General features: G+C 37.3%; 1 long non-coding RNA gene across 2 annotated transcripts; it reads left to right on the top strand.

The window, feature by feature from the left end:
- Nucleotides 1-124: 124 nt before the first annotated feature.
- On the top strand, nt 125-11,416 carry LOC126948221 (uncharacterized). 2 transcript variants are annotated; one of them, XR_007723371.1, is made up of 4 exons: nt 125-183; nt 5,331-5,437; nt 7,250-7,306; nt 8,987-11,416. It is a non-coding gene; the product is annotated as an uncharacterized LOC126948221 (long non-coding RNA). The 2 variants fall into 2 exon arrangements; XR_007723370.1 differs by lacking the exon at nt 8,987-11,416 and having other exon boundaries at nt 7,250-7,307.
- The last annotated feature ends 1,546 nt before the right edge of the window (nt 11,417-12,962 follow it).

Here is a 12,962-nt window from a genome sequence, read left to right as displayed (position 1 = left end):
TAAGAAGAAATGAACTGAGGAAGTCTATTGCAGTTCCTTTCCTCCGAAGGGCGCGCGAGGCGGAGGCAGAGCTGGCGCGATTGCCTCCCCCGCCTTATATGGGTTGCTTGCGCGCCTGGGGGCGGGGCGAGGCCTGGGAGTGCCCGACCGAGCTTGTGTTCCCCGCAGCTCGTGCGCCTCACGGTAGGGGGTGGGGCCTGCGGGGAGACGGTAGGAAAGGCGCGAGTGGTGGCTGGCTGGTTGGAGCTTCATCTTTGGGGTTGTGTGTGTAAAAGCATTTAAAATTTTCTTGAGTGGGCACAGAAAAAAGTTCTCAAGCCAACGTCTTAAAGGGAAAGATAGGATGAAGGGGAACCGACGCGGCCTGGTGTCGCCAGGACGTCTGCCTCAAGCGCCACGAAGAAGCCGGAAAGAGCTTGCCAGGCTTGCCTCTGCTCCCCGCTGGCTGCCACAGCCAGGCCCCAGAGCCCTGCGGTTCCTCTCCGCGAGGCGGATTTCCCGGCGCCGCCTCTGAGGCGGCGGGCCGCGAAGCGTTGCCCTGGCGGTAGCCCTGGGGACCCGGGGCTGCTTGGCGCTCCGCACGGTTACGTTGACTCAGTCACCCCAGACTGTGAAAGTAAGGTGCAGATGCCGCAGGAAAGCACTGTGTTTAGGGATGAGTTTTAGGGGACCCAGACTGTTTAGGTAGCGCCAGTGATTACATTATTATCATGCTTTTCACTTTTAGTGCTAGAATAGTTAAAATGAGAAGTGATTTTTAGTCTGAGGGACAGGTGGTTCCCGATAGGTTATTAAAACATCTGAGTCTTAACTGAGTTAATTTTAGGGATTGAACAGTGCTTTTAGAAGACCATGGTCACTGGCATGTGTAGATCAACTCTTTACAGCAGGTGAATAAGAAACATCTATACCAATGCTTTCAGTATTGTTTGATTGTAACAGGTATTTGTTACAAAAAAAAATTTCTTAGAAGAACTCAGATTTTGAAAAACTTTGAGAAATTTAATAAATTCAAAACACGTGATTTTGTAACGATTTGCATTGAATACAGACACAAATTGAAATCTTCAAAGCTTTGTAGAAATTGACTTACTGTACTTAAGTTTGGCTGCTTCTACCTAGTGCCTTATGCTACCTTTGGTGGGAATTTTATTTAACTTGCTTTCAAATATTCCCAAACTCCATGTAATATAGAGTTAAAAGCTCAAGTGAGATATTCTTAGGAAAAGGAATTTGGTGATGGTTCTGGAGACCTGTGCTGTAGTTCAGCTGTGAGGCTGCTGCTGCTGCTGCTGAATTGTAAACAAAGGGAGTTATTACTTAACTACAATTTTTTTCTTTCTGACATCTTTTCTATCTGCCTCATGAATTTGTTCGATTAATACTAGACAATCCATGTAGAATTGGTTTAAAACAATAAAAATACTACATAAGTTGTCATTAAACTGATTAAGCTGAGAGCACCGGGGCATAGTGACACTATTTAGGTAACTAGTAACAGGATTAAGGAGGTACCTGTACTGCTTCTTTGTATGGAATAGGTCTTTGGAGTTCCTAAACTATTCTCAGCCTCCAGATGCTTGGAATTGTATAGACATCGCTTGAAACATGGAAATAAAACGCGGTTACTAGTCTACGCAATTTGAATTTTGAAAAATGTTTGCTTTGCATCTAAGTAGTTTACATTTGTTTAAAAACTGATCTTTTCAGTTAAATTTTCTAGACGTTTATCAAGAAAGATAGTTTTCAAGAACTTAATATATTCATCAAAAGGAAAAAAGTCTTAGAACTATATAAGATAAACGTATAGTGTTCTAAAGTGCCATATTAGGGTTTGCAAAAGATCTCTTAATTGGGGCCGGGTGCAGTGGCTCACACCTGTAATCCCAGCACTTTGGGAGGCCGAGGCAGGCGAATCACGAGCTCAGGAGATCAAGACCATCCTGGCTAACATGGTAAAACCCTGTCTCTACTAAAAATACAAAAATTAGCCAGGCATGGTGGTGCACGCCTGTAGTCCCAGCTACTCGGGAGGCTGAGGCAGGAGAATTGTTTGAACCCAGGAAGCGGAGGCTGCAGTGAGCTGAGATTGTGCCACTGCACTCCAGCCTGGACGACAGAGCAAAACTCAATTTCCAAAAAAAAAAACTCTTAAGTGAAGGTTAATGTGTGTTACTCACCTTTCCCATAAACTACAGGATGCTTTCAACCAGTGGATCATTTAAAGTTCTTGACCATTATCTTAAATAATGGTAAATAATGTAATTTCCAGTGCACTGTAAAATATTTTACAATAACTATCACTGTTTTAAATGCTATCAAATGGAATTAAATACCATAGTAGTTTGATACTAAAATCCATTTTGATAGTCAAAGTTTTACATTGTATGACTATTCTATTCTCTACAGCAGTGGTTCTCAGCAAGGGACTGTTGCCTCCCAGGGGACAGTTGGCAATGTCTGGAGACATTTTTGGTTTCATAAACTAGGGAATGGGATGCCACTGTTGTCTAGTGGGAACATGCCAAGGATGCTGCAAAATATCCTACATTGCAAAAGACAACCCCCAACAATAAGGAATTAACCCACTCAACATCTCAATAGTGAGCTGTTGAGAAACCCTGACTGACAAGAATTCTGTGTAGTACGGTTTTAGGCATAAGCCTTATTGGTTATCCTTTCCTGCAGCAAAAAAAAATATGTGTATACTGTTGTCTCTTGAACAACACAGGTTTGAATTGTACTTACACACAGATTTTTTTCAACCAAATGAGGATCAAAAATATAGTATTTGCTGTATATGAAACCCAAGGACAGCTGACTTTTACTGTAAGCAGGTTCTGCAGGACTGACTGCAGAACTTGTGTATGAGAGGATTTTGGTAGACGGGAGACCCTGGAACCAATCCCAGGTATATACCAACAGACAACTGTATTTAAATTTTGTGCATATCCTGTGATCATAATCTTCTAAATGTTAACATAGGAATTTTTTGTATCATTACAACTATTATTAGTGTTCAGCTGATCAAAATAACATAAATATCCCAATTTTAATAAATAAATACAAAAAGTAACATTTTATTGAAATGTATTTCTTAATTAGCTTGGGCATTTTTTTAAATTAGATTTTCATGAACAAATATTATTTATTGCTAGAGTCAAAGTCTAACATCAGTTTTCTCTCTTCACTTTTAGACATGTAAAGGCCAAAACGTCTTCATTTATGTTGAAAAAAAAGTTTATATAGGAATTTCATTCATTTCTTTTTATTCTTTTTGACTAGAATCATTTACCGATGGTGATCAATCATCAGAATATTATTGATATGTATTATTATACATACCAATTAGGTTTTCCAAGTTAGTTGGATTTAGAAGCAAAGCATTGGAAGCCCATCTTGGAAAATGATTTTTTTACTTGGGTATTAGAATTATTTTCTCATATTAAGTATATTTAGTGCTCTGGCACTCATGTCCTGGGACAGTGCACTATAGTAAGATTCAGGATGGATAAGAGGTATTTGTTTTGTAGAGTCCAAAAAGACAGTTTCCTGTGTACTAAACAACCCAGAACAGTGTCTGGTTTAAGTGGTTTGTTCCAGTAGTGGGTAGATGAACAATTGAAGGAATAAACACTTTCAGATTAACTATTATTGTAATAATCCAAACTAGAAATGATGGGTATTAACTAGTTTAAAAAATAAAAAAAAAACTAGCACATTCTGATGTATTGTGAACACAGAGCTAACAAAGTTTACTCAAGATTTTAATGTGAGAGAAAGGCAAGCATCAGGTATCACAGCATGGTTTTTGTCTTAAACTATTGTAAGAATTACCATTTGTCTAAGCCCTTTGGGGCTGCTGGAACAAAAATATCTTAGAGTAGTGGCTTATAAACAACAGAAATTTCTTTCTCACAGTTTTGGAGGCAAGCCCATGATCAAGGTGCTTGCAAATTTTGTGTTGGGTATTTTCCTCATTCATAAATGTTTCTGCTGTCTTCGCATGGCAGAAGGGACAAGGGAATCACTCTGGGGTCTCTTTTACAAGACTATAAGTCATCTCCCAAAGGACTCACCTCCAGATACCATCACATTGAGGATTAGGCCTCAACATAAGAATTATGGCACAAGGGGGTGGAGGTGCAACTAACACAACCATTCGGGTCCTAGCACCGTGTACTGAGATGGGGGAGACTGAGAGGAAAAGGATGAGGAAGATGCCAGTACAGTTCACGTGTCCATATTCTTCAGTGTCCATTTATGTTTCAATTTCCTGATTTATGTGTTAGGAGATGTACCTTAAGGACCGGTTTTGTTAACGGGGTTTTTTTTTAAGCCGTTTAGCATTTTAATCAAATTTTTAAAACATTTTATTGTATTTTAAATCCATAACTCTCCACATAGGTATTTTCTAGGACAGATTTTGTATCAGACAGTTGGCTTCATTAGTTGTAAAAATAGAATTGTCAAACATATGCACTAAAACCATGATTTTGCTTGAAATAATTGAATCATATAATTTTCTGACATTGTCAGAATAATGCAAATTAGCCCAAATGCAACTGTAATATTATAATTCATGATTTATATTAATTCCAAATAATTTGCAGTGTTATAGAGTTTTCCACATTGGCTAGGTTAGTAGAGAGGCACATTTTCGTTTTGCTCAGTAAATTTGTAAAACTTGTTTTTTTCCAGTTTGTTTCAGCACAGAACACAATTTACAAATATTTAAAAAATTAACACATCACTGAGAGGGGACTTACGTACCCACTTGTTAAGATCTTTTGAAAAGTCATGTATGTAGGTATAAACATTACAATCGTCTATTTTAAAGCTTGGCATACATCTGAAAGTGTGGTTTATTTAGTTCCAACCATGTACAAGATTCTAGGCATGTGGGTTCTCAGAGTCCAGTGGAGGAGGCAGATATATGCATACCAATGTTCATTACGTGTTTGTGACAAATAGTGAGATAAAAGTAAATATTAAAAGAGCACAAACAAAAAATTCCTGTAGCTATAGATGTCTTTGCATCTATATGACTCCCCTCAGGAAAATAGGCTGTGTATACTAGGAGAATTTTGCTGCTGCTTTGTCAACTGTTTTTCTCTCAAGCCTCACATCCTAAGTCTCCTACCTTTCCTCATTCTGACTTGTGCAAATGGTGTTCCTGCCACCTTTTTGGATGATGGATGCTACACAGCTCGTCTCTGTGGGCAAGCATGCCAGAGATCTTGGAGAAGAGCAGCTGCCTGTTCAGAGCAAAAGCATCCTTCTGGATACCAGAAGTGCTGCCTTGTTTCTGACTCAGTTTTCTTTAACAGGCTCCTTTTGTGGAAACCACTTGTATAGGTAAAAGAGCTGCTATAGTCTTCAATCTAATGACCGTGCCAGTTTTAAAGGTCAGCCACAGCTGGGAGAGAGAGGCCAGGTAAGTGTTACACTTGGATATCAAATACAATGTGTATTTAATGTTCAAAATGATATAGTCCAGAAATGTCCATTTTGTTTTCTTATTACAAAAGGACTTATAAAACTCTGTAGGCAAATAATTAAGATATCTAAGTTTAGGGAACTAATTAGAGAGATGTCTTATTATCCAGTGTAGTCTAATCAAAGAGTATGGCTAGTAGAATTATGGGTTCACCCAAGAGAGTCTCCATCTTTGAGCTATAATTGATACACTGGTCTATTTGATTTGACATATCATCTCCTACTCCTCTGCCCTTTGCAGCTTCATGCCTTTCTGTAGATTGATATCCAGGACATTTTTCTTTTTATATTTGGGAAATGGTAAAGCTCTAATTATTTTTTGAGAAATCAGGAATTAAAATTTACATCAATTGAAATAGAAATATGACATATTGTTTTGTTATAATTAGGTTTCCTTGAAGATTTGCCTGCTACTTAGAAAATAAAACTTGAATAATTATAAATAAGTGAAATATATATATATATATATATATATTTTTTTTTTTTTTTTGACACAGAGTCTCGCTTAGTCACCCAGGCTGGAGTGCAATGGCGCCATCTCGGCTCACTGCAAGCTCCGCCTCCCGGGTTCACGCCATTCTCCTGCCTCAGCCTCCCGAGTAGCTGGGACTACAGGCGCCCGCCGCCTCGCCCGGCTAATTTTTTGCATTTTTAGTAGAGACGGGGTTTCACCATGTTAGTCAGGATGGTCTCGATCTCCTGACCTCGTGATCCGCCCGCCTCGGCCTCCCAAAGTGCTGGGATTACAGGCGTGAGCCACCGCGCCCGGCCGTGAAATATATTTTGTGCTGATTTAATCATAAGATAACCAGACCATAAGAACTTGTTGGCAAACTGAAAGTAACAATTTAATGGATTAAACTGTGATGTCATAATATATTTAATTATTCTAAGATAAAGTGACCCCTAATTGCAGTCATCAGTAAGCAGATTAAATAAACACAGTTATTGGAGTTCTAAAAGGAACGTTGAACTCTATAAAAATCATTACATCATTCGATAGTTAACATGTGTGTCTATCCATTTTTTGGAATGTATCTTCCTACCAAAATGACTACCAATGAATTACATTTTTACATTGTTTTTCCACATAACACTGGAAATAGATTGCAAAGGACATTTCGGGGAAAATTCTAAGAAAATAATTATTTTAAAAATTACTTTCCTCCAGGCATGGTGCCTGATGCCTATAATCCCAGCTCTTTGGGAGACCAAGGCAGGCAGATCACTTGAGCCCAGGAGTTTAAGACCAACCTGGGCAACATGATGAAACCCTGTCTCAACAAAAAATACACACACACACACACACACACATACACACACACACAAATTAGCCAGGCATGATGGCGCGCACCAGTAGTCCCAGCTACTTGGGAGGTTGAGGTGGGAGGATCACTTGAGCCCAGGAGGTCGAGGCTGCAAGTGAGCCATGTTCCTACCACTGTACTCTAGACTAGGTGACAGAGCAAGACCCGGCCTCAAACAAAAAATTACTTTCAAATTCCACAGATCCTTCTAACTCATGTATTAAAAGAAAAATATTTTTCAAATAAAACAGCCTATCTTTTTTATAATTTTTCTATTTGTTGTTGGCATATAGAAATAAAATTGCTTTTTTAATGTTGTCTTTGCAATTAGGAAAATTGCTGTTAATAGTCATCACGATTAACTACCGCAGTAGTTTCTTTTGGGTTTAACATACAAAAAATTATATTATAAATTACAATAGCATCATTTTTAAACCTTTCAGATACCTAGGAATAAACTGAAGGAAGAATGTACAACATCTCTACACTGAAAACTACAGGTCAGTATTGAGAGAAATTAAATATCTAAATAAGTGAAAGTATATACTGTGTTCAAGGATTACTGGATTTAATACTGTAAAGATATCAGATGTAAAAATGTTAATTTACAATTCAATATAACCCTCATCAAAATTCCAGGAGATTAAAATATTTATATTGACAAGCTGGCTGGGCACAATGGCTCACGCCTGTAATCCCAGGACTTTGGGAGGTCAAGGGGGGCAGATCGCTTGAGCTCAGGAGTTCAAGACCAGCTTGGGCAATATAGTAAGACGCAGTCTCTAGAAAAAAAAAAGTAGCAAAGGATAGTGGCACCTGTCTGTAGTCCCAGCTACTGAGAAGGCTGATGTGGAACGATTGCTTGAGCCTGGGAGGCAGAGAGATTGCAGTGAGCCAAAATCGTGCCATGCACTCCAACCTAGGTGACAAAGCATGACCTGGTCTTAAAAAAAAAAAAAAAAAAGACAAGCTTAAAGTTTACATAGATATACAAAAGGCCACAAATAGCCAGGCCAATTTTGAAGGAGAGCAAAGCTGGAGGATTTAATGGATTTGAAGTACCATTATAAAGAATTAGTAATTGAGACATATTTGTTCAAAACAGTAAGATGAACTAATGTAACAGAATAGAAAATAATATAAAAACATACAGATCAGCTGATTTATGGCAAAAGTGACATCAATGTAGTGAGAAAAGGTGGTCTTTTCAATGAATGATGCAAGATGAAATGAATGTCACATAAGGAAAAAAATGTATCTTGTAATTCATATACCACATTGTGCACAAAAAGTGATTCTAGAGTGATGGCATAACCAAATGTGCATAACAACAAAGCCTTAAAACGAGGACATTTGCATGACCTTTGATAGGCAACAGTTCCCCAAAACCCCCCTCAGGTTCAGTAATTCACTAGACAAACAGAACTCAGCAAAGTTATTATACTCATAGTTTGCTATATCAAAAGGTTATAGATTAAAATTAAATAGAAGGAAGCATATAGGGCAGGGTCCAGGAGAGAACAGACAGAGCTTCCAGTTGTCTTCCAGTGGAGTTGCGTGAACAGTGCTTACTTCTAGCAAAGATGTAATGGAACCTTATGGCAATGGAACCAGGGAAGCTCAACCAAACCTTGGTGTCCGTTGTTTTTAGAGGACTGGAGGTGGGTGTGGGGAGGGTATCAATGGCGTAATTATGACTCACTTCTCACATTGCTGACCTTGGAGCTGCCAGCATCTCCAGAGGTCAATGTGGTACTACATGACCCAAGGTCCCAACCATAAGTAACAGTGTTAGCATAGACTGGTGATGCAGTTTGGGTATTTGTCCCTACGCAAATCTCACGTTGAATTGTAATCGTCAGTGCTGGAGGTGAGCCCGATGGGAGGTGTTTAGTCAAGGGGACAGATCCCTCATGGCTAGGTGCTGTCTTTGCAATAGTTCTCGCAAGATCTGGTCATTTAAAAGTGTGTGGCACCCCCCAGCCACTCTCGCTTGCTCCTGCTTTCCCATGTGATGGTTCTGCTCCCTCTTCTCCTTCTACCGTGATTGAAATCTCCCTGAGGCTTCACCAGAAGCTGAGCAGATGTCAGCATCATGCTTCTTGTAAAGCCTGCAGAACCGTAAGCTAATTAAACCTCTCATCTTTATAAATTACTGAGTCTTAGTTATGTCTTTATAGCAGTACAAGAATGAACTAACAACTGGCATGGACCAAGGCATCCAGGTAAACAAAGATACTGTCATGAAGCAGGACATTCCAAGGGTTTGCAGATTACCTGCTGGGATAAGGGCCATAGCTTTCTTTGGACAAGCTCAATCCTTTACTATATGTAAGCAAAGACAAAATAACCATAAAAATTTTTTACATGAGCAACTGGCCTGTATTAAAGGTTGATAGATTTATTAGGCATTAAAAGAATGATTAGGCAACTCACAAGAGTGAAAGAAAGTATTTCCAATAAATATATTTGACAAAGGACTGGTATCTTCCAGACTATATAAAACACTAATATAAATTAATAAGAAACCCAATTAGAGGGTCCAGGAGGTAAACAACAGGTGAAAGATTTTTAAAGGCACTTCAGAAAAGAAGATATCCAAGTCTCAGCTTCTTTAGTTATCAGCCTAATGTAGATTAAAATGATAATGTAATACTATGGCGTACCTAGCAAAATGGCTAAAATGAAATAGATGGACAGTAACAGAGTAGGCAGAGATGTGGAGCAATCACACCTCTCATACACTGCTGGTGGGAGTCTGAATTGGTACAACCACTTTGGACAACTGTTTGGCAGTATCTGCTAAAGGTGAATATATGCATATCCCATGGCTCAGCAATTCCACTTCTAAGTGTTTACCCACGAGAAAATGGATGCATCCATTTGCCAACAGACATAAATTAGAATGTTCATAGAACACTCTTCATAATAGCAAAAAGCTGGAGACTATGCAAATGTTCATTAATAAAGACAATAATATTCCACACAATGGAATACAATACAATGAAAATGGTCTACCACTATAAAATATGGATGAATCTCAAAATGTTAAGAAAAAGTCAGACACAATAGAATACCTTGTGATTCCATTTGTATAAAGTACAAAATCAGTAATTTGAAATAAGGATAGCAGTTATCTTTGGTGATACAGGAGGCATGAAGTGAGTGGAGGGTGCACAAAGAGTTTCTGGGATGCCATTCAAGTTCTGCTTCTTGAGCGTTATATTAGTTATGCAGGTGTTTTCAGTTTGTAAAAATTAAGCAGTTCACAGGTTTTAAAAACTTCATTAGTTAAATTTACATCTATCAGATAATATCATGAGAAACATATTCTAATGGAAACAGTCAGAGTGATTTACTTTGCACCTGATAAAATTTCAATTTCAGGTCCCCTCACTTTCACGAGACCCTGTAAGTGCAGGGAGTTTCTGGGAGTAGTAATGAGTCCTAGGTACAGAATGGAAGCCAGGTTTCAGTCAGAAGCATTTCTGTGTAAACATGCCTGGTTAAATTGCCCAAAGAGACCTCAGAAGAAAGGCATCTGAATTACCTCACTGATGTTTTCTTATTCTAAATAAATACTTTAAACCTAATTTTGTATTTATTTTGTATTTTTTCTCTTAAATATGAACCACCACCACCACCACCATCCTCCGCTCTACACACACACACACGGTGTAAATTTCAGGTCTGGCAAATCTAGATCTCTAAAGAGAAGAGTTAGCTGTGGTTTGATTTTTTAACACTGTCATCAAATTGTTTTCATTATTTTCCTTGCGGTAATAGACTTCATTTCTGTTCAAGAAAATATCTTAAATACTCAGAATAAATAATCATACTTATTGTTTCAACTAAAACTATGAAAAAAGCCCCTATTTGAGATTGCAACTCAAAGAATTACACAAATGCTTTTCCTGAAGATATTGTACTTCAGTATTATTCATATTTGCCATTCACACAAAATGTTAAAAGAATGTGCACTCAATAAAATGAATATTTATTTTTCTGTGTCTCATTCTGTCACCTAAGCTGGAGTACAGTGCTACAATCATGGTTCACTGCAGCCTCAAACTCCTGAGTTCAAGTGATCCTCCCACCTCTATCTCCTCAGTAGCTGAGATTACAGGCATGGAACACCATGCCCGGCTATTTCTTTTTTTTTTTTTTTTGTACAGACAGGGTCTTGCTATGTTGCCAAGGCTGGGTCTTGAATTCCTGGTCTCAAGGAATCCTCCCCCCTCAGCCTCCCAAAGTGTTGGGATTGAAGGCATTAGCAACTGTGCATGACCAGTAGATCTTAGTAAGCTTTTAAAAGGCATTTTCAAATTAAACTGTTGTTTTGTTTTTAAATAGCTGTTACGTTCAAGGAAAAATACAATGACTGGATGCATGCTAGCAGTTTTACTCACTATTGTTTTTGAACCATTGATGCAAATGTCAACACAGGAGTTCTAAAATAAATTATGATGTTCAAAATATTTATTTAACATGTTAATATTTTAGTGCAACTTGCATTTAATGCCAAATATTCAAATAAAAGATATTTGATGATTACTTGGTGCTGATACTAGACAAATGCAAGCAAAAGAGCATGTCCAGCAAAATCTGTAGACCTGTGCATTTTTAGAAACAATTACAATTCTATAGACATCAATACAGTCTTCATCTTTGTAATTAAATCTTTCATTCAAAAAGTTACTATGTTTGGAAAATGGAGCTTTCCTGATTACTTTCAGTGACTTTTCTTCCAGCAGGTATTTAACACTGTAATTTGTATATGGTTTAGTATTTTGTTGCACTCTAGCCAATGCTATACAATAATTCATCCTGTAAAATGTTTCAGTAGCTTTTTCACTTATAATTTCAAATGCCATAATAATTTTTGGTTTAAGGAGCTTATCTCTGTTTAAATATTCAATTTCTTTTTCATAAAACTATGATCTCAAAATGAAAGTATAACTTATCTGAAAAGGTTTCTTACATGAGACACAATAAGATGGGGGCAAGGAAAATATACCTTTTCTCATATTTTTTATTTCTTATTTACATTATACCTAGTTTATATGAGTAAATTACTTCCTTCTATGAGTCAGAGGACTCTCTTATATATGAATCTTATTTTTATTTTTTTTGGCATCATTAGACATAATGCAAATGCAGTTTGAAACAGCAATTCTTCTTATCTCCCTTTTTAAATCAATGATACATCTATTTCCCATGCTCCTCATTTAATGTCCATCTTGGGCATTTTTCTTTTCTATTTCTTCCTTTACAATTTCTGGTAATGCAGTCTATTAGTGATGCTATTTCTCAAGTTTTTAGTCTGATAAAGCATATCACCTCAAGTTTTGAAAGATATTTTCTCTAGATGTAAAATTGTAGGTTGACTTTTTTCAAAACAAGATTTTCTTTCATTGTCTTCTGCCTTGCTTAGTTTTGAGAAGTCTGATGTCATTCCTAGCTTTATTCCTCTGCATGTTATGTACCCTTTTTCTCTGCATTAAATTTTTTTTCTTTATTACTGATTTTCAGCAATATGATTATTATGTGCTTTGGTATGGTTTTCTTCACATTTCTATTTGGGAGGTATTGAGCTTCTTGAATATGTAGGTTTCTACTTTTGTGAAATTTGGACATTTTTTACCCAATATTTCTTTAAATGTTTTCCCCTATCTCTTCCTGTGATTCCAATTACACATAACATAGCCTTTTTGAAATTTTCCCACAGGCCACTAACACTGTTGATTTTTTTTCTTAATTTATTTTTATGTTTCATTTTGGATAGATTGTATTGCTATGCCTTCACATTCACCAGTCTTTTCTTCTTTAGTATCTATTCTGCTGTTAATCCCATTCAGTATATTTTTCATTTCAGATAAGTATTTTCCAACTCTAAAAATGCTATGTGATTCTTTTAAATGCACACAAAAATGAACACACAAAAACTACTGAAGTGAAATACCATGCAAGTAACTACAAGAAAAGATGGCCATAAAAACAGAATAACCCTGTAGACAATGAAGCCACACTAGAAAGATATACTCGACATATGAAAATCATTTTAAAATGAATGAAATGATGTTGAGAAAACAATATGAGACGTTAAAAACAACATTAAATCAGAATTAGAAAAATTCAGAAATGAGCCGATTACAG

This window comes from Macaca thibetana, chromosome 2, assembly GCF_024542745.1.
Source record: "Macaca thibetana thibetana isolate TM-01 chromosome 2, ASM2454274v1, whole genome shotgun sequence".
NCBI classification, from domain to species: Eukaryota; Metazoa; Chordata; class Mammalia; order Primates; family Cercopithecidae; genus Macaca; species Macaca thibetana.
Note: the sequence above shows the minus strand (reverse complement) of the source record. Positions and strands in the feature narration are given on the sequence as shown.